General features: G+C 39.3%; 1 long non-coding RNA gene across 1 annotated transcript in view; it reads left to right on the top strand.

Annotated features, from left to right (window-relative positions):
- Positions 1-19054, top strand: part of LOC141111916 (uncharacterized) — a 46708-nt gene extending 27654 nt beyond the window's left edge. The window contains exon 3 of the long non-coding RNA XR_012236483.1: positions 15535-19054. This is a non-coding gene — a long non-coding RNA (uncharacterized lncRNA). The remainder of the gene's footprint in view (positions 1-15534) is intronic.
- Positions 19055-23211: the final 4157 nt, after the last annotated feature.

Here is a 23211-nt window from a genome sequence, read left to right as displayed (position 1 = left end):
TGGAGGAATAGTGCCCCATCATTGGTGTCAAGTTGGAGGAGTAGTGCCCATCATTGGTATCAGTGGGAGGAATAATGCCCATCATTGGTGTCAATGGAAGGAATAATGCCCATCATTGGTGTCAGTGGGAGGAATAGTGCCCATCATTGGTGTCAGTTGGAGGAATAGCGCCCCATCATTGGTGTCAGTGGGAGGAATAATGCCCATCATTGGTGTCAGTTGGAGGAATAGTGCCCTATCATTGGTGTCAGTTGGAGGAGTAGTGCCCATCATTGGTATCAGTGGGAGGAATAATGCCCATCATTGGTGTCAGTTGGAGGAATAGTGCCCCATCATTGGTGTCAGTTGGAGGAATAGTGCCCCATCATTGGTGTCAGTTGGAGCAATAGTACCCCATCATTGGTGCCAGTGGAAGGAATAATGTCCCATCGTTGGTGTCAGTGGAATTAATAGAGATAAATAAAGGAGATATGTGATAGATAGATACAGTGGCTTGAGAAAGTATTCGGCCCCCTTGAACTTTTCAACCTTTTGCCACATTTCAGGCTTCAAACATAAAGATATAAAATTGTAATTTTTTGTGAAGAATCACCAACAAGTGGGACACAATTGTGAAGTGGAACGAAATCTATTGGATATTTTAAACTTTTTTAGCAATTAAAAAACTGAAAAGTGGTGTGTGCAAAATTATTCGGCCCTTTTACTTTCAGTGCAGCAAACTGACTCCAGAAGTTCAGCGAGGATCTCTGAATGATCCAATGTTGTCCTAAATGACTGATGGTGATAAATAGAATCCACCTGTGTGTAATCAAGTCTCTGTATAAATGCACCTGCTCTGTGATAGTCTCAGGGTTCTGTTGAAAGCGCAGAGAGCATCATGAAGACCAAGGAACACACCAGGCAGGTCCGTAATACTGTTGTGGAGAAGTTTAAAGCCGGATTTGGATACAAAAAGATTTCCCAAGCTTTAAACATCCCAAGGAGCACTGTGCAAGCGATCATTTTGAAATGGAAGGAGTTTTAGACCACTGCAAATCTACCAAGACCTGGCTGTCCCTCTAAACTTTCAGCTCAGACAAGGAGAAGACTGATCAGAGATGCAGCCAAGAGGCCCATGATCACTCTGGATGAACTGCAGAGAACTACAGCTGAGGTGGGAGAGTCTGTCCATAGGACAACAATCAGTCGTACACTGCACAAATCTGGCCTTTATGGAAGAGTGGCAAGAAGAAAGCCATTTCTCAAAGATATCCATAAAAAGTCTCGTCTAAAGTTTGCCACAAGCCACCTGGGAGACACACCAAACATGTGGAAGAAGGTGCTCTGGTCCGATGAAACCAAAATCGAACTTTTTGGCCACAATGCAAAACGATATGTTTGGTGTAAAAGCAACACAGCTCATCACACTCAACACACCATCCCCACTGTCAAACATGGTGGTGGCAGCATCATGGTTTGGGCCTGCTTTTCTTCAGCAGGGACAGGGAAGATGGTTAAAATTGAGGGGAAGATGGATGCAGCCAAATACAGGACCATTGTGGATGAAAACTTGTTGGAGTCTGCAAAAGACCTGAAACTGGGACGGAGATTTATCTTCCAACAAGACAATGGTCCCAAACATACAGCAAAATCTACAAAGGAATGGTTCACAAATAAACGTATCCAGGTGTTAGAATGGCCAAGTCAAAGTCCAGACCTGAATCCAATCGAGAATCTGTGGAAAGAGCTGAAAACTGCTGTTCACAAACGCTCTCCATCCAACCTCACTGAGCTCGAGCTGTTTTGCAAGGAAGAATGGGCAAGAATTTCAGTCTCTCAGTGTGCAAAACTGATAGAGACATACCCCAAGCGACTTGCAGCTGTAATCGCAGCAAAAGGTGGCTCTACAAAGTATTAACGCAAGGGGCCAAATAATTTTGCACGCCCCACTTTTCATTTTTTTATTAGTTAAAAAAGTTTCAAAAATCCAAAAGATTTCGTTCCACTTCACAATTGTGTCCCACTTGTTGGTGATTCTTCACAAAAAATAAAAATTTTATATCTTTATGTTTGAAGCCTGAAATGTGGCAAAAGGTTGAAAAGTTCAAGGGGGCCGAATACTTTCGCAAGCCACTGTAGATAGATAGATAGATAGATAGATAGATAGATAGATAGATAGATAGATAGATAGATAGACAAAAAATTGAATAGACAGAGAAAATATGCGATCGTTATAGTGGATATCTTCAGTAATTCCAATCCCCCCTACTTCATGTACATTTCTTGCATCGATTCAGAAGTTTAGACCACTTTCACACTGGAGGCGTTTTTTTCAGGCGCTAAAGGGCTAAAAATAGCGCCTGTAAAGCACCTGAAAAACTCCTCCCCTGCAGCCCCAGTGTGAGAGCCCGAGTGCCTTCACACTGGGGCTGCAGGGGAGGACTGGCGCTGGCCGGGTTGCCACCTTTTCTTCAAGTCAAACCCGAACACTTTAGCGGTGCCCAGCAATCTTTTTTATAGTATAAACTATACATATGTTTTGCTATTAAATAACATTTCTAATCGAATGAAGTTAATCACAAGAGTCCCCCTTTTACATCAGAGTCCACAGAGTTCCTATTTTACATCTGAACTCACAGAATTCCCTTTCACTGTAAGGCGGGACTCTGTAGACTCTGATGTAAGGGAGAACTCTGGGGACTCTAACATAAGGGATGCTCTGGGAACCCTGATCTAAGGGGGGAACACTGAGAACTCTGATGTACGGAGAGGACTCTGATGTAAGGGGGGAACACTGTGGCCTCTGGTGTAAAGGGGAACTCTGATGTAAGGGGTGCTCTGAGAACCCTGATTTCCCTTAGTGTACTTATTCAGAGACAGGGGATAGAAGGGGGGAAACTTCAGTTACAGACAGGGATGGATGGTGAGCTCACTCACCCCTTGGCAGTCCGCACCTCTCATCCAGATGTATCTGATGCTGCTGGACTTCAAATTTCTGGCCCCCACCTTCCTTTTCTGATGCACCGCGCTGGGGATTGGAGTGTGGGCAGACACAGAGGGGTAGGGGTGGGAGGAAGAGGAGCAGATCAAGCCCTCTCTCCTCTCCCATCTGTGTGGGGGGGAGGGGGTAATTGTTAGTGATGGCTTTGGGCAGCATGAAAGAGAGTGTAACAGACAGTCTCAGCTTACACAACTGCAGCCAGCAACCCTGCTGGGAAGCCATAGTCCAGTCTGAATAATGTGTCCGAGTTGCAGGCAGTCTGAAACCCAAATGCATGATTCCAAATCCGAACTGTCCGGGTGAATCCCGGACAGGTGGCAGCCCTAGTTTGTACCGAGCAGAGCGCCTTGCAGGAATGGAATGACGAACTGATGACCAGACTGCCCCCATGTTTGGGACTTATCTATGCCTACTCATGACTTCTCAAATGTGAGTTGCCTGTATTAAGTGTTATTAAAACTTGTTCTATACCTGAACCCCCAGAGGCGCCTCTCTCCTTGTGTCTGTCCAGTGTTTGGGAAATCGGTTTCTGTCCCCCCCCCCCCCGATGGCAGCCCTGGGTTGGGACCCCTCATCATCATCACTCCATATGGTCCTTGGACCTCTTAACGTATTACAAGTTTATGGACTCTTGTTATGTTATAACCTTTACATTATATACTTTATTTGCTGTGGGTCTTTGAATGTTCTAGTTTTTGCGCCTGTACTTGTATATTAGGCGGCATATCTAAAACCTCCATTCGTTTTGTGTAAAAAAAAAGTTGGACATGGCATATTGAACGCATGTTGTTGAGTACGGTTTTGCAAACTTTTCATTATCCTTGCTACTTTTTGTTTGTCTAATAAAAAGCGGCTGGAGTGAACGCATTCAGTGTATTTGAAGGGTATCTGTTTCTGACAATAGACGCTTGTTGCCTGATAATAGAAAGTAATGTCAGGGTCAAGATTTTATTTCATAATGACACTTTATTATTTATTTAAAGCTGAACTCCAGTATAAGCAAATATTGTCTAAAAGCAAAAGTCATGTATATTGTTACTTCAAACCCACTGTGCTTTGTGTAAGTAAGGTCTGTGCAGTAATCCAGGGTGAAACTTTTCCTTTGTAATAAAGACCAGTCACTGCTGCTCTCTCTCCTTGTGCAGGGTGACTGGTCTTGTCTCCGCCCCCCTCCTGTCAGTTTCTGCAGGCAGCCTGTAGTGGGTGGAGCTGTTGGGTCCCTCCCACAGCTCTGCTCTCTCCACTTGTGCAGGGAGACTGGTCTTGTCTCCGTCCCCTACTGTAGTGTCCTGCAGGCAGCCTATAGTGGGTGGAGCCTGCTGGGTCCCTCCCACAGCTCTGCTCTCTCTCCTTGTGCAGGGAGACTGGTCTTGTCTCCGTCCCCTACTGTAGTGTCCTGCAGGCAGCCTATAGTGGGTGGAGCCTGCTGGGTCCCTCCCACAGCTCTGCTCTCTCTCCTTGTGCAGGGAGACTGGTCTTGTCTCCGCCCCCTACTGTAGTGTCCTGCAGGTAGCCTATAGTGGGTGGAGCCTGCTGGGTCCCTCCCACAGCTCTGCTCTCTCTACTTGTGCAGGGAAACTGGTCTTGTCTCCGCCCCCTCCTGTCGGTTTCTGCAGGCAGCCTGTAGTGGGTGGAGCTGTTGGGTCCCTCCCACAGCTCTGCTCTCTCTACTTGTGCAGGGAGACTGGTCTTGTCTCCGCCCCCTACTGTAGTGTCCTGCAGGTAGCCTATAGTGGATGGAGCCTGCTGGGTCCCTCCCAGAGCTCTGCTCTCTCTCCTTGTGCAGGGAGACTGGTCTTGTCTCCGCCCCCTACTGTAGTGTCCTGCAGGTAGCCTATAGTGGGTGGAGCCTGCTGGGTCCCTCCCACAGCTCTGCTCTCTCTCCTTGTGCAGGGAGACTGGTCTTGTCTCCGCCCCCTACTGTAGTGTCCTGCAGGCAGCCTATAGTGGGTGGAGCCTGCTGGGTCCCTCCCACAGCTCTGCTCTCTCTCCTTGTGCAGGGAGACTGGTCTTGTCTCCACCCCCTACTGTAGTGTCCTGCAGGTAGCCTATAGTGGGTGGAGCCTGCTGGGTCCCTCCCACAGTTCTTCTCTCTGCAAAGGCTATGTACAGCACAGTGATGATGTCACCCACTGGTGGCCTGGAGCTCCAGCCACCCCGCCCCCGAGAGTTGTACTCACGCGCTCAGGCAGCGATGCAGAGCAGAGGAATCACTGTCAGCAGCCATCTTTCAGATCTCCCCATTCATCTTACCCGCCCCCAATACTGGCCAATACGATTGCTTCTCCTCACGGCCAATCGTGCTCCTCCCGCTTCCTAATTGGCCGGAAGGAGAAGCAGGAAGACAATGTAGTGGGTGGAGCCTGCTGGGCCCCTCCCCCATCTCTGCTTCCTGCATAGCCTGTGCACAGTGCAGTGATAATTACATAGAAAATGTGGTTGAAAAAAGACACAAGTCCATCCAGTTCAACCAACAAATACACTATATTGTCAAAAGTATTGTGACGCCTGCCTTTACACATGAACTTTAATGGCATCCCAGTCTTAGTCCTTAGGGTTCAATATTGAATTGGCCCCGCCCTTTGCAGCTATAATAGCTTCAACTCTTCTGGGAAGGCCGTCCACAAGGTTTAGGAGTGTGTCCATGGGAATGTTTTTTTGTAAATTACTTTTTATTTAAGTTTTATGACATACAAACAAACAATGACCTGCATAAAGTGGAAACAACCACTGGTTACAGAGTAAAAACATCCCAGTATAAAACAATAAAAAGGCATAGAAAGGTAACACAAAAACAACCCCCCACCCGCAAAACAAAACCCACAACAAACTCAAAAAGGATAATAACCCAGCCCTGGTATAGTCTTGCCTAGACAGGTATGCCCACCACATTACCCTCCAGCCGGAGGTGCGTCTATGGGAATGTTTGACCATTCTTCCAGAAGCGCATTTGTGAGGTCAGGCAGTGATGTTGGAGAGAAGGTCAGGTTTAGGTTTAGGACTCTGTGCAGGCCAGTCAAGTTCTTCTACCCCAAACTCGCTCATTAGACAATCGTTTAGTTCCGAATTATTTTTTGTAACGAATTTTGACAAATTACGTTAATTCTGAAATTTCCGAATTTCCGAATTTTTCAATTTCCAAAATTTCGAATTTCCGAATTTCACATTTCTGAATTTCTGAATTTCGAATTTCTGAATTTTGAATTTCCGAATTTTCAAATTTAGGACTTTCGAAAATTCAACATTTCTGAAATTCGGAATTTCCAAAATTTGGAATTTCCGAAATTCGGAAATTCGAAATACGAAAATTTGAAATTCGGAAATTTGAAAATTCGAAATTCAGAAATTTGAAAATTTGAAAATCCGAATTTTCGGATTTCCGAATTCCGAATTTTCAGATTTCTGAATTTTGAAATTTTCGACTATCCGAATTTCCAAAAAAAGCAAATAAACAAATGAAACGAAAACAAACACATTTTTTGTCAGTGCACATGTCTATCGCTCATCCATGTCTTTATGGACCTTGCTTTGTGCACTGGTCCAAATCATTTGGTGGAGGGGGGATTATAATGTGGGGTTGTTTTTCAGGGGTTGGACTTGGCCCCTTAGTTCCAGTGAAGGGAACTCTTAAGGCGTCAGCATACCAAGACATTTTGGACGATTTCATGCCCCCAACGTTGTGGGAACAGTTTGGGGATGGCCCCTTCCTGTTCCAACATGACTGCACACCAGTGCACAAAGCAAGTTTCATAAAGACATGGATGAGCGAGTTTGGGGTGGAGAAACTTCACTGGCCTGCACAGAGTCCTGACCTCAACCCAATAGAACACCTTTGGGATGAATTAGAGCGGAGACTGAGCCAGGCCTTCTCATCTAATGGTCAAACATTCCCATAGACACACTCCTAAATCTTGTGGACAGCCTTCCCAGAAGAGTTGTACCCCGAGCCCACCTATTTTTGAAGCCAATTAGAGCCTCAGGCTCACTTGCTTAAAAAAAAAAAAAAAACCTCATTGGAATCCATGCGTCTGGCACCCCATATGTAGATTAGGGGGCCGGACGCATGGATAGGGGGGCGGCTCCCCTGTGCCCCTAATGGACGGGGCCGCCACTGGTTCCCGCTGAGAAAAAAAGCCCTGATTAAAATGTAAAGGTTTCCATTGGATTACTTCCTGGTAGACAATATGCAGCCTTGACTTCAGGCAGCGCAGGTAAAATCTCTGTTTGGTTTGTCTAAAAAAAAGCAAAAGATGGCATCCTCCGTGCCACGGCTTTTTCATTCAGTCCTATGCACTTTTATACAGTTTCATAAACTTTTCAAAGCCTTATTATTATTGCAACTATATTACATAAATGGTACATTACAAATGATACAGGCAGGCATAGCCAAGGTTAAGTATTTGAATGTTCACAATGTTACTGGAACCTTTAATAAAATGTATAGAGTATGTCTGTCATTCCTTCACTAACTTGCAGAGGCAGATCACAGGGCTGAGCTCAGCTTAAGTTCCTAACTGCAGAAGAATTTTTATACGGTATCCGCATGCAAAAAAGAAGATCCTGCTTACATAACGGTTCCCAACTTTGACAAATAAAGTTGTTTTAATTTGACAATTTCAGGACTTCTTGTTGAGTCCATATCAAAGTGAGCCTCGTCATGCCGGACGTGTATCTGTTATCCCGCCGGTCACCAATAACCACTTCAGGTTTCGCCCCCTTCATGACCGGGCCGTTTTTTTGCGATACGGCGCTGCGTTATTTTAACTGACAATTGCGCCGTCGTGCGACGTTGTACCCAAATAAAATTGAGGTCCTTTTTTCCCCACAAATAGAGCTTTCTTTTGGTGGTATTTGATCACCTCTGCGGTTTTTATTTTTTGCGCTATCAACAAACAAAGACGGACAATTTTGAAAAAAAACACCAATATTTTTTTACTTTCTGCTATTAAACATATCCATTAAATTAAATAAAATTAAAAAGTTAAGTTAAAAAGTAAAAAATCTAATTTCTTCATCAGTTTAGGCCAATATGTATTGTGCTACATATTTTTGGTAAAAAAATAATCTCAATAAGCGTATATTGATTAGTTTGCACGAAATTTATCGCGTCTACAAACTATGGGATATTTTTGTGGCGATTTTATTTTTAATTTTACTAGTAATGGCGGCGATCAGCGATTTTTTAGCAGGACTGCGACATTGCGGCTGACAAATTGGACACTTATGCCCCGTACACACGATCGGACATTGATCGGACATTGATCGGACATTCCGACAACAAAATCCATGGATTTTTTTCCGACGGATGTTGGCTCAAACTTGTCTTGCATACACACGGTCACACAAAGTTGTCAGAAAATCCGATCGTTCTGAACGCGGTGACGTAAAACGCGTACGTCGGGACTATAAACGGGGCAGTAGCCAATAGCTTTCGTCTCCTTATTTATTCTGAGCATGCGTGGCACTTTGTGCGTCGGATTTGTGTATACGCGATCGGAATTTCCGACAACGGATTTTGTTGTCGGAAAATTTTATAGCCTGCTCTCAAACTTTGTGTGTCGGAAAATCCGATGGAAAATGTGTGATGGAGCCTACACACGGTCGGAATTTCCGACAACAAGGTCCTATCACACATTTTCCGTCGGAAAATCCGACCGTGTGTACAGGGCATAAGACTGACCATACATGGTTGAATTTCGATATAATTTTGTTTTGAAAATCAGAAAATTTGTGCGTTTTGTGATGGCGCCACCATTGATTTTCGAAATTTCAGCTAGCCAAGCCTTCAATTTCATCTCATGTTGCTGCAAAAAAAAAATTTTCGTGGGCGGGAATCTTCTTTTCTTTCTGGGAATTTTCTTTTCTTGCACATGCGCAATTTCTTTTTCAATTACATTTCTCGCACAATTCTCCCATCATTGGTTAGAAAATCGTTCGTTTTATCAAAAGATTTCCAACATGTACGATTACTCAAATTTGATTGCCGCACGAAAATCAGCTGTTGCTGCCGCCCCACTAACAGTGCGAAATACCAACGAAAATTCTCAGATAAGATTTTCGAAAGAAAATTCTTTTGAAATTCGGCCCATGTATGGCCTGCCTTAGTGACACTTTTTGGGGACCGGTGGCACTAATACAGTGATCAGTACTAAAAAAAAAAAGCACTGTCACAGTATAAATGACACTGGCTGGGAAGGGGTTAACACCGGTGGTGATCAAAGGGTTAAAGCGGAGTTTCACCCACTTCTGAGAGGCGGTCTTAAATAAAAGACCACCTCTCCACCGCACGTTTTTGGCTAGTTAAAAACATTTTTTTTTCTTCTAACTTACCTTTTTATAAAGTACAGCCTGTACTTCCGATCCATCCGGTCCGCGGCGCAGGACGCCATATCCTCTTCTTTGGCGAGCCCTCCCCCCCAAAGTTTTCTGGGACATGTGTGTGTCCCAGAAGACAGCCGGCCATTCACAAAGCGCAGCGTGACTCGCGCATGCGCAGTAGGAAACGGGCAGTGAAGCCGCAAGGCTCCACTGCCTGTTTCCCTTAATTAGAGTGGCGGCGCCTGCACCCGATCCGATGGACGGATCGGCCTCAAGGGGGGGGGGGGGTGACATCGCGGGCTCCCTGGACAAGTAAGTGTCCTTATTAAAAGTCAGCAGCTGCAGTGTTTGTAGCTGCTGACTTTAAAAAAAAAAAAAAAAATTTGCCGGTGGAACAGCGCTTTAAGTGTGTTCCTAGGGAGTGATTTCTAGCTGTGTTGGGGGATGATTTAACTGGAGGAAGACAGAGATCTGTGTTCCTGATTAGCAGAAACACAAGATCTCTCTCTTCATCTCTGACAGAACAGTAGTTTGCCTTGTTTATTTAGGCAGTCCCCCGCTCTGCCTCTCCAGTGAACGATCGGAGGGTCCCGGCGGGCGATCGCGGCCGCCAGACCCGCTGATTGGCTCCCGCTGTGTCCAGCGGGCTGCCTGCGACGCGCACCCCAGACCCCGAAGAAGAAATAACATACAGGCACATTGTTTTGCGCAGACGGGCCCTGCCGCAGTAAATGTGCGATGGGCGGTCTGCAAGCGGATAAGCATTAAATGATAACTAAAAGAAAATCTTAGATCTTACCCCTGAATGGGCCGCTGAGAATATGCTCAGGTTCTCTCTTACTAGTACAGAGGCTGCCAATCACACAAGCACTCATCCAAGCACACCTACAATTCAGGCTCGGTCTAGGGCAGGGTTTTTCAACAGGGGTGCCACAAAGAGTCCTCAGGGGCGCCGCGGCCATATCCCGGTCTGAGCGCTACTTTGTGTCACTCCCGTGCAGTGCGACTCTGCGAGGAGTGAGAGTGTACAGCCTGTGCGGCTCTCTCCTCCCCCCTGCAGCTATGTGTACTATTGGGGGCAAATCAGAAAGCTGTGCGGGCTGCCCATGTCCTTCCAACCGATAACGTCATCAGTTGTTAGGGCATGGCGGGCGGCACTTTCTGTTTTGCCTACAATAGTACACATAGCTGCAGGGGGGAGGAGAGAGCCGTACGGGCTGTGCGCTCTTGCTCCTCGCAGAGTCGCACTGCACGGGAGTTAATACACACAGCCCACACACTACACGGGAGCGAAGCACAGCCACATTTGTGCTAAGAGGAGGGATTTGAGAGGATTGGGATGGGAGAGGGGATGGGGGGGATTGGGGTGGGGTTTATGGTAGGAGTGGGGATTTGGGAACAGGGGGATTTGTGCTGGGAGGGGGGATGGGGGGGTTGTGCTAGGAGGGGGGACCTTGGGGGCGTTTGTGCTAGTAGAAGGAATTGAGGGGGTGTCTGTGCTGGAGGGGCGATTTGTGGGAAAAGGGGATTTGGGGGGATTTTGCTGGGAGAGGGCATGAGGGGGGGGGGATTGGAGTGGAGTTGGTGGTAGGAGTGTGGATGGGGGAACAGGGGGATTTGTGCTAGGAGGGGGGGTGGGGGGTTGTGCTAGGAGGGGGGATTTGGGGGAGTTTGTGCTAGTAGAAGGAATTGGGGGGGTGTTTGTGCTGGAGGGGGGGATTTGTGGGAAAAGGGGATTTGAGAAGATTTTTCTGGGAGAGGGGATGGGGGGGGATTGGGGTGGGGCTTATGGTAGGAGTAGGGATTTGGGAGCAGGGGGATTTATGCTGGGAGGGGGGTGGTGCTAGGAGGGGGGATTTTGGGGGCGTTTGTGCTAGAAGAAGGTATTGAGAGGGTGTTTTTGCTGGAGGGGGGATTTGTGGGAAAAGGGGATTTGAGAGGATTTTGCTGGGAGAGGGGATGAGGGGGGAAGTTGGGGTAGGGATTGTGGTAGAAGTAGGGATTGGGGAACAGGGGGAGGTTGTTCACACCGGGTGCAGTGAGGTAACATGTGCGAAATTGCAAGTTTTCTTGAAATTCCTCCCTTTTGCAGTTGCATATGGGTGCCATTATTTCTTAATGACACCGCCACGCACCTAGCAAATGCATGTACATTCGCGCCCATTAGAAAATGGGACATTTGCGAACACACAAAAAAGCCTGGGCTCAGACGCACCTTAACTTAAAGGGTGCCTTAACTGAAGAAAGTTTTGAAAAACACTGGTCTAGGGGATGTCTTTATAACATTTATAGTTGAGGAACTTCAGCAGGAGAGGGGTCTAAGGTCAGAGCATACTCCAAAACGATCAATATCAGTAACAGAAGCACTTTCTGAGATCCAGACTGCAATCTCCTGGCTCAGAAGCGCTCTCTTCTAGGGGCAGCAGCCCCCCCCCCCCCCAGGGGACTGGAAGTCTCCCTGAAGTGGAAAGACGCCCACCCAGAGCTTTTCAAACATTTATCACCTCCCCAGCCTCTTTCTGGATGCCTCCTTTTGGGGATTGGCTGGGGCATGATAAATATTCCTACTGGTCACCTCCATCTCCCTGCCTATTATTTTTAAGCTTCTTTCAGAAACAGGTGGGAGAAATCAAACACCCAGCTTAAAAAAAAACCCTGAACAGACAAAAGCAATCAGTCACTGCTCCACTCACTACAGTGAAGCCAAAAACTAAATGTACCTAGCAGCCTATCTGGAGGAGGGTGATACATCAGTTTTGGATAGAGTGGAGAGGGATTAGAGCCCCAGTTTACCTTTATATAGTGAAACTGAAGAAATAAAATCCTAAAATTTTGGGTTGTCACCAGAACAGGAGTAGAGGGGAAATCTTCCATTAGGGGCACTAGTTCTGGTGACAACCAAGGACTCTCTTCATTTCCTGTTTTGTCTATGTGATAGGAAGTGAAGGGAAGTCTCCCCGATGGGGCACAAGTGGCAAAAAAAGAAAGGGGTTATAACCCTCCCTTACTCTATCCAAAATGTTTTTTTTTTCACTGTAAAGAGGAACTTCAGTTACAAATAATGAAGCTCCTATTTAAAAATCAGGTACTTGTTAGTGCTTGGGGTCCTGCGCTGGATATGAGAGCTGAATGTGACCTCAGGATATTGGGTGGGGGTACCTGGACATGCAATTCTGGCACTATCCCCTTGTAAGTACAACTAGATAAGGGAAGTGTTTCCCATGAATTTCCTAAAAATAAGGGGCTTTGTGGGAGATGGGGATTTTAAGGTGCTCAGATAATTAAAATTGTTCAAACGAGAAAATTAATCTAAAATCAATGCATTTTTATTTATACAACACTTTAAAAATAATAAAGATACAGAAACTCTAAAAAGCATATCATATTATGCATATTCACATACAGTACATAAATGTGTGTGGTTAATGCATAAATAGCGTACGGATCAACGCGTTTCGCCCAAATTAAGGGCTTCTTCTGGAACCGTTTTTTTTTCAAATATATTATTTCTAAACAAGCAGAGACAGCTAGTAAACAATATAAATGGGATATCAGTTCAAAAAAATCAGTAATCAGTGCATTTTTATAGCACTGATCGCTGTATAACTGTCAGTCGTCCCAAAAATGTGTCAAAAGTGTCCGATGTGTCCGCCATAATGTCGCAGTCCCGATAAAAATCGCAGATCGCCGCCATTACTAGTAAAAAAAAAAGTAATAATAAAAATGCTATAAATCTACCCCCTATTTTGTAGACTGACAGAATTGGCACAGGCATTGTGTGCCGCCAGATGTTTTTAAATGGCACTCTAGAATAACACACCCACCTTTCCACCATTTTTTTTTAACAATATAAGGGTATTAAGTGGTTATGGCAGACTACTTATCATAAATGGGCTGCCAGCCCACCGCAATGGATGATACTCGGTGGTGCACTATTGTACCCAAATTAATTTCATATCTATAATTTTATATTTATAGACGCCATCGGCAGCAAACACTGGGAACAGAAAGTTATTTCCTATTTTTTTTTTTGCATGTTTACCGCATTATGTAAGCCATGTAAGCTTGAGGCATATTTTAAAATAACGTACGCTACATGTGTTTAATGTATCTAAAAATAGACATGTTATAAATAGAACAGACTTCTGAGTAAACATTGAGTCATTTCATTTTGACGGCACTTGTTTAGTAAAAGTAAGCGTGTCGGTATCGTAATAATTTTTTCTTTTGCATCTTTTTTATTAATTCTTTTGACAGCAAATAGATATTTCTTTAATTTCAGTATTGATACAAAAGCAATTTATCTAAAAAAAAAAATTGAATTTATATGATTGTAATATCAAATTATAAACTTTATAAATAGTAAAATTATGGAAAAAATGCTTTGGCATTATAATAACCTAATACTGTAATTAAGGAAATAATTAATAACCTGTTATTTAATAATATTATAATTATTTTATTTTATTCGTTATTAAAGAACAGAAGAGATACAGCTTTGTACATAAGAAAAGGTCCAAAATAGTCGCGCTAATATAAAGTGCAAATAAAATATGAATCAAAAAGGAACTCAATATATGAATATTGATATATAACTCCTGTGTAAAAAAAATGCAATAGTGATAATAGTGACAATAAAAAATGAGAATAAAATGTGTACAAAAGAACAATGGATACAAAATCCATGCAAGTCATTTAGTTACTAATGAGGCCCTATAGAAAGGACAAGGCATCTTACGACAGAATCAACATATGTCATTGGTAGAATAGAAATGGTCAAGTCCAAAATTCATTGGTCCCCTTGTATTTTTTTTTTTATTTATTGATTTTCCTCAACTTTCTGTTAGACTACCTTAGACACGTAGGTTAAATTTTTTTTTAAGAACCTTATATATTTATTTATTATTATTATTATAAGAATACTTATTTATTTATTAGGTTTATTTTTAGGAGATATATATATATATATATATATATATATATATATATATATATATATATATATATATATATATATATATATATATATATACATATATATATATATACATATATATATGTATATATATATATACATATATATATATATGTATATATATATATATATATATATATATATATATATATATATATATATATATATATATGTATATTTATGTATATTTATTATTATTATTATTATTAAGAAAGAACAGAAGAAACATAGCTTTGTACATAAGAGCAATGTATATAAAATCCAGGAAAGTCATCTAGCTACTGGTTAGACACTATAGATAGTATTGACATATGCCATCAGAAGATAAGAAATGGTCTAGTCCAGGATTCTTTTTTTTTTTTTATTGTATTTAATGATTTTCCTCAACTTTTTGATAGACTACCTTTGACACGTAGGTTAATTTTTTAAAAGAATCTTTTATTTATTTTGTTATTTATTTATTTATGTTACGTTATAAATCAAGTCCATTCTTTGTTTCCTTTTTATATTTTTTTTTATTGTATTTAATTATTTTTTCCGCTTTCTGATAGGCCACATTGGACACGTAGGTTAGATTTTTTTCCTAAGAATCTTTTATTTATTTAATGTTATAAATCAAGTCCAGGATTCTTTGTTTCCCTTTTTTTTTTCTTTATTAAATTTAATTATTTTTCTCAACTTTCTGATAGACCACAAGTAAGTTCTATTTTTTCTAAGAATATTTTATTTATTTATTTATTTATTTATTTAATTAACGTTAAAAAATCAAGTCCATTATTCTTTGTTTTTCCTTTTATTTTTATTTTTTTAATTGTATTTCATTATTTTTCTCAACTTTTTTGATAGACCACATTGGATACGTAGGTTCTATATTTTCTAAGAATCTTTTATTTATTTATTTATTTAACGTTAAAAATCAAGTCCAGGATTCTTTGTTTTCCTTTTAATTTTTTTTATTGTATTTTATTATTTTTTTCAACTTTCTGATAGCCCCCTTGGATATGTAGCGTCAATTTTTTTTCCCTCCAACACAGGGAATAATACCCTTTTCAGAGTTCAGAATTGAATTTAATGAAAGAAAATATTACTGTGCCACCCTTTGGTGATTACAACTACAGACATTATAAAAAAAAACATTTGGTCATTTTGAAATGATTTTGTTCCTCATGCCATAGAGCAATTTTAACTAAATGTACACAGCTTCTTTCTGATTTGACAATTTTTTTTTTTATATTTATTTGGATAATTTTAAATATTTCAGTGTTAAAGTAGATGTAAACCCTAGCAAGATGCAATGTATGTCGGCATAGTCGCCCGTAGTCTGCATTGGGATGCATGTGACAAGATGACAACAGAGGAGCACAATTGAGAGAGGGTTGTCACCCTATAACAGGAAGTGCCTGAACAAGGACCTTCATGGCAGGATCACAAGGTATTCTTTTAATTAAAACAGCAGATTTAAGTACATTGTCTACAACTTTTGAAATGACATTAGCATGCTGAAGCCTATATAAGATTTTAGTGAAAAATTACATCTACTTAAAACAAGCCTACCCTTTCTGTTAGGACCAGCTCTTATGGAAGACTATTCTACGTTTTTACCGCGCTAACTGAAAATAATTTTTTTTAAATTGTTAAAAGCACCCCCTTCCCCCGTGCATACATGCGAATGCAAACACTTGCAGTGTCGGAGTCAGAGCAACAGCCACAATTTTATTCACCAAGGCCTGTGCCACCTGCCAAAAGCTATCACTTAAGATAGAAATATAAGGTTAAATTCAGAAAAAAATGAAAAAGTGTAAAAACATTTAAATAAAATTTTTTTTTAAATAGCACCCCCCTCCTCCGCGCATACATGCGAATGCAAACTCTTGCAATTTCGGAGACAGAACAATAATTCTAAGGCCATGATTCACAATTCGCTCTAAACTGATAACCTGTAAAGGCTTCTAAATTGTAACCTATATACTAATTTAGATACCGTAGTTTTTTGTCACTTCCCAGGCATGCGCAGTTTTAAATCTTGACACGTTTGTTGTCTATTTACTCAATTAAATATCATCTTTTATATTTTACCAATAATTGGGTATTATTTTGTGGTTGAGTTCATTAAAATTTATTTCAGTGTATTTTTTTTTTAAATAAAATCTGCATTTAATAAAGGGCTGAGCCAATATCATATGATATAAAATTGCAACAACCAGAAAAAAGAAATGCAACAGCCACAATTTTATTCTCCAAGCCCTGTGCCACCTGCCAAAAGCTATCACTTAAAAAAAAAAAAAAAAATAAGGTTAAAATTAGAAAAAAATTAAAAAGTGTAAAAAACATTTAAATGAAAATATATATTTTTTTAAATTTAAAAGCACCCACTTCCCCCGGGCATACATACAAATGCAAACACTTGCAATGTCGGAGTCAGAACAATAATTCTAAGGCCATGATTCACGATTCACTCTGTACGAATAACCTGTAAAGGCTCTTAAATTGTAACCTATATACTAATTTAGATACCGTAGTTTCTTTCTCATTTCCCGGACGTGCACAATTTTAAATCTTGACATGTTTGGTATCTATTTACTCAACGAAATATCATCTTTTATATTTTACAAAAAAATGGGTATTATTTTGTGGTTGAGTTCATTAAAATTTATTTCAGTGTATTTTTTTAAATAAAATCTGCGTTTGATAAACGGCTGAGCAAATATCATGTGATATTAAATAAATAAAAAACTGCAACAGCCAGAAAAAAAAAATTGTAACAGCCACAGTTTTATTCTCCAAGGTCTGTGCCAACTGCCAAAAGCTATCACTTAAGATAAAAAATAAGGTTACATTTAGAAAAAAATTAAAAAGTGTAAAAACATTCATTAAAATTTATTTCAGTGTATTTTTTTTTAAAATAAAATCTGCGTTTGATAAAGGGCTGAGCAAATATTATGTAACATAAAAAGCTGCAACAGCCAGAAAAAAAAAAAAAATATTCTCCAAGGTCTGTGCCACCTGCCAAAAGCTATCACTTAAGATAAAAGATAAGGTTACATTTAGAAAAAAATGTAAAAGTGTCAAAACATTTAAATAAAACTAATTTTTTATTTTTTTTTAATAGCACCCCCCTCCTCTGCGCATACATGCAAATGCAAACACTTGCGATGTCGGAGTCAGAACAATAATTCTAAGGCCATGATTCACAATTCACTCTAAACTGATAAACTGTAAAGGCTTCAAAATTGTAACCTACTGTATATATATATATTTATTTAGATACCGTCATTTTTAGTTGTTTCCCAGGCATGCACCATTTTACATTTTGACAAGTTTGGTATCTATTTACTCAACGCAATATCATCTTTTTATATTTTACCAAAAATTGGGTATTATTTTGTGGTTGAGTTCATTAGATTTCTAAGGCCATGATTCACAATTCGCTCTAAACTGATAACCTGTAAAGGCTTTTAAATTGTAACCTATATATTAATTTAGATATCGTAATTTTTCGTCATTTCCCAGACATGCACAGTTTTAAACCTTGACACTTTTGTTATCTATTTACTCAACGAAATATCATTTTTTATGTTTTACCAAAAATTGGGTATTATTTTGTGTTCATTAAAAATTAATTTTAGTGTATTTTTTTAAATAAAATCTGCATTTGATAAACGACTGAGCAAATATCATGTGACATAAAAATTGCAACAACCAATAAAAAAAAAATGGAACAGCAATTTTATTCTCCAAGCCCTGTGCCACCTGCCAAAAGCTATTATTTAAGATTAAAAAAAAAAAGGTTAAAATTAGAAAAAAATTTAAAAATGTAAAAAACATTTAAAAAAAACAATTTTTAAAAAAAATTTAAAAGCACCCCCTTCCCCCGGGCATACATGCAAATGCAAACACTTGCAATGTCGGATTCAGAACAATAATTCTAAGGCCATGATTCACAATTCACTCTAAACTAATAACCTTAAAAAGGCTTCTAAATTGTAACCTATATACTAATTTAGATACCGTAGTTTTTTTGTAATTTCCCGGGGCGTGCACAATTTTAAATCTTGCCAGAAAAAAAAAAATGCAACAGCCACAATTTTATTCTCCAAGGCCTGTGCCACCTGCCAAAAGCTATCACTTAAGATAGAAAAATAAGGTTCGAATTTAGAAAAAAAATGCAAAAGTGTAAAAACATTTTAAAAAATATAATTAAATAACAGCCACCATTTTATTCTCCAAGGCCTGTGATTTAAAAAAATATATATATTAATTGATGGTTCTAAGTAATTTTCTAGCAAAAAAATTCTGATTTTAACAAGTGTGGGCAAAATTTTAAAATTGGCCGGACAACAAGTGGTTAAACAGCCTACTCATCCTTTTAGGACCAGCTCCTGGGGAGGACTATTGTACGTTATTACAACTCTTAAAGCAAATAATTCCTTTCTCAAGTGGAAATTAAACATACATTCTTCTAGTTGCAAAGGTTATCTTCCGTGATAGGACACTACATTCCTTTAAAATAAACTAAAACATGGAGTAAAAGCTTGGCATGAAGATATAGTAGAAGTTGGTCAAGCTATAGAGAATTTTTATTAAAATAAAAAATAATTCATGTGGGTTGGTGTGGCTTGGAGACTGGGGAAAGGTTGTCATTGGACAAGTGTAGCTGAAATCCTTAGTCAGAATATAAATTGAAACAAAAAAAAAAAAAAAAGAATATAAATCATAACATGTAAAAAAAAAAAAAAAAAAAAAAAAGTTTTTTTTTTTTTTTTTTTTTTTTTTAAATATAATTACATCATCTTCCCTCACTGGCAGACAGTATATAGCCTTGACTTCAGGCGATGTATCTAAAATGTTCATTTGGTTTAAGTAAAGAAAAAAAAAACATGGAATATTTTATACACTGCTTGTTATTCAGTACTTTCAAATATATGTCTGAATAATGTTTATTATTATTGTTACTTTGCAAACATACTGTCTGGCTAGTGCAAAGTAGCAAATCTGAAGAGCATCTGTTCCCTTATAATATAAAAAAAATGTTGGAGTTCAGATTTATTTTATTATGTCATTTTATTAATTATTTAGCCAATTAATTATCTTCAATTATCCCCCTACCTTATTTCTGCCAACCGTTCAAAGGTTTAAAAGGGAATTTCAGGTAAAGCATTTACTTTTGCATGGGGTGTGGAAGTATTTCCTGTATTGAGCATATCTAAGCCCAAGAACCAAAATATTAAATATTGTGGCTTACCAGTCTTTAGATGGGGTGGCTGCATTCGATTAAATGCCACACCTTAATGTTCAAGTCCTGATATAAATTAATTAGAAAGACAAATTGTTTACAATAGCCAACGTGTTTTGGGAGCTGACTCTGCCCCCTTTACCATCTGGAATTTAACATTTAAGAATAAAAAAACAAAAAATAACAATAAATATAAAAAAAAAAGTAATATAGTAATAATTAAAAAAATAATAATAATCACAATTTTGTTGTTTTTGACATTACTGTGGAACCTAAAAAGTCTCATTTTTTTTTTTACCTTCTTATTCTGGTTTATGCAGTTGGGGATGTGGTGTCAGGTGTATACCTATCAATTATATTGTTGTATGTATTAGGATCTACCCTCTTTCCCCGAAAATAAGACCTAGCGTGATTGTCAGTGATGGCTGCAATATAAGCCCTACCCCCCAAATAAGCCCCAACCTGTTTTACCAGAAAATAAGCCCTACAAGGACTTTAACTAGGGCTTATTTGGGGGTAGGGCTTATATTGCAGCCATCACCGACAATCACGCTAGGTCTTATTTTCGGGTAAACAGGGTATATATCATTTTATCCTGATCATTGTGCCAACTATTGCCCCAAACCCTGAAGAAGAGGGTCCTGTTCCCTGAAATAATCTGGATGTAAATGTTGCTCCTAACCAGTAAAGATTTTATACGCACGGTGAAAGATTTTCTAAGAATATTATTTTAATTTATTATAGGATAAATGTTGGATTTTTTCAAATTGTGGTTGCTAAAAGGTAGACAATGTACTACCAGATTCTAAATTTAACAATGTACTTTTTTTTGTTTCTTTGTAGTCTGAACAGCCAGTCTGTACCAGCCTGTATGAATAGAGCACAATGCTCTATAAAATACCAAGAAGAAGGGGTCTGAGTCAGGCTGGACATTCCTCCCCCCCCCCCGACCCCTTGTCTTCTTCTCAAGGTACATTGCTGCTTCGCAATGAGAGCGTACAGAACACCCAAAAATGTAAACAAAGCATTGGCTCCATTCAGGCTGAGCACTTAATTGTGCTGCTTTGTAATAAATTATATTGAAAGTTAATTCCAATTTACCCTTTTTAGTATTAAATTAGGAAAATAAGCTGGTGGGTGCTTATTTTTTTTTTTTTTTTTTTTTTTTAAATTTGGTCCCCCTGTTGGTGCAATTTACCATCATTTCCAAAATTTATATTTATATATATATATATATATATATATATATATATATATATATATATATATATATATATATATATATATTTATATTTAGTTTTTTTTTTTCCTTTTTTATGCAATTTTTTTTTTGTTTTTGCTGTTTGTGTCCCTATTGGTGCAATTCCAATCATTTACAGAATTTGCTTTAATGCTTTAAAAAACAAAGTTAATGCCAATTTACCCTTTTTAGTCTTACATTAGGAAAATAATCTGGAGGGTGCTTTTTTTGTTTGTTTTTTTTTTTGTTTTTTGTTTAATTTGTGCCCCTGTCGGTGCAATTTCCCATCATTTCCAAAATTGACATAAACAAATATTTTTTTTCATTATTTATATTTTTTTTGGTGTGTGTGTGTGTATATATATATATACACACACAGTATATATATATATATATATATATATATATATATATATATATATATATAATATACAATATATATGCTTTTTTTCCTTTTTTATGCAATTTTTTTGTTTTTGCTTTTTGTGCCCCTATTGGTGCAATTCCCATCATTTACAGAATTTGCTTTAAAAAACATTGTTTTCTTTATTTATAGGGGGGGGGGTTGGTAAAAATGTGGGATTTTTTTTTTCCTTTTTGAAGCATTTGGGGTCTTTTTTGTGTTCTGTGACTTTAAATATTTGTGTTTTATTTGTTTTGCTTTTTTCCAGTTTAGAAAAAAAAAGTAAAATAACGAGGTTAAAGATGGGCTTTTTTTTTAGCATATGCACAGGTTGAGGGTAGTTGAAAGGAGATTCTGAAGTGCTCAGGAGACTTTTAAAGTCCAATGTCTCTTGAAAAACTACAAGAGACAACTATATTTAGCCCTTCTCATTGGCTCCAATGCCTTTCCCCAAATCACAAAATTTCACTAAACTCTCTCAATTTTTGCTAAAATTTTTATAAAATGAAAACTCTTCGTTTAGACCAGTGGTCTCCAAACTGCTGCCCGGGGGGGGGGGGGGGGGGGAGATGTAGCCCTCTGCTTTATCCGGCCCTTGGGGCACTATTTCATCCACTAATACTAACGATGGGGCATAATACTCCCCCGCTGAGACCAGTGAAGGGACACAATTCCTCCCAATGACACCAATGATGGGGTAGGATTCCTCCTAATGACACCACCGATTGGGCCCAATGACACCAATGATAGGGTACTTTTCCTCCCAATGACACCAATGATGGCTCACTATTCCTCCCAATGACACCAAAGGTGGGGCATTGGTTTTTCCCTGATGTCGGGACCTTTTCTACTCCCAATTGCCACAGTCTGGCCCCCCTAAAGTCTAAAGGAAAGTAAACTGGCCCACTGTTTACTAAGTTTAAAGACTACTTGTTTAGACCATCCATACACACACACTATTTTTCACCTTGCCCAGACTAAGATCTGTTAAATTAAAGAGACCCTGTCACCAGACATTAATTGCAGCAAAAATCTTCTTACAAGATTTTTATTTTTATGTGCATTTAACCTTTTTTGGGGATGTTATTTATGGGTAAAAACCTCCCTTTTGTAGACATCCTAAAGACCTGAGATTGCTTTTGGTTGCTACCACCTTGGATGTAATGTCAGCAGCCCCAGCAGGCTCAGAACTATCAAGTGACACTCTATAGAAGGGGTCTCCAAACTTTTTAGTACTCGGGCCACATCATATATTTTACAAACATTGGTGGGACAAACATTGGTGGGACAATTTGTTTTAATAATGAACAAATCAAATTTTAATTTTAATCAGCATGATCTGATTTAGAACAACAGAAAAACAAAAACTGTAAAACAAAGCAAAGACATTCCAAATAAATTAGAGCCCTTCAGGGTGCCCCCCTACGTCATAGTCAGAGTCCTTTACTTACATCAAGGTCCCCATCAGAGTCCTCACTTACATCAAGATCCACATCAGAGTCCCCTTTTACTTTAGAGGGCTACATTTGGCCTGAGGGTCATAGTTTGAAGACCCCCTTGCTCTACCCCTGCATAGGAGCTAGCCCAGTTCTGAGAATAATTAGACACCCCCAGAAGAGGAGAGGACTATCCTGTGCAAGAGGAGGAGAGGGTGTGGCAACCTGTGAAGCTCTGGTGAACTCCATGCCCAAGAGGGTTTAAGGCAGTGCTGGAAAATAATGGTGGCCACACAAAATATTGACACTTTGGGCCCAATTTGGACATTTTCACTTAGGGGTGTACTCACTTTTGTTGCCAGCGGTTTAGACATTAATGGCTGTGTGTTGAGTTATTTTGAGGGGACGGCAAATTTACACTGTTATAGAAGCTGTACACTCACTACTTTACATTGTAGCAAAGTGTCATTTCTTCAGTGTTGTCACATGAAAAGATAGAATAAAATATTTACAAAAATGTGAGGGGTGTACTCACTTTTGTGAGATACTGTATATACATACAATATATTATTGTTATACAGGATTCATGTAGCGCCAACAGTTTACTTTACAATATAAAAGGCAGA

Source organism: Aquarana catesbeiana, linkage group LG11 (assembly GCF_042186555.1).
Source record: "Aquarana catesbeiana isolate 2022-GZ linkage group LG11, ASM4218655v1, whole genome shotgun sequence".
Classification (NCBI taxonomy): domain Eukaryota; kingdom Metazoa; phylum Chordata; class Amphibia; order Anura; family Ranidae; genus Aquarana; species Aquarana catesbeiana.
The sequence above is the reverse complement of the archived record's forward strand: the minus strand, read 5'-3'. Positions and strand labels throughout refer to the sequence as shown.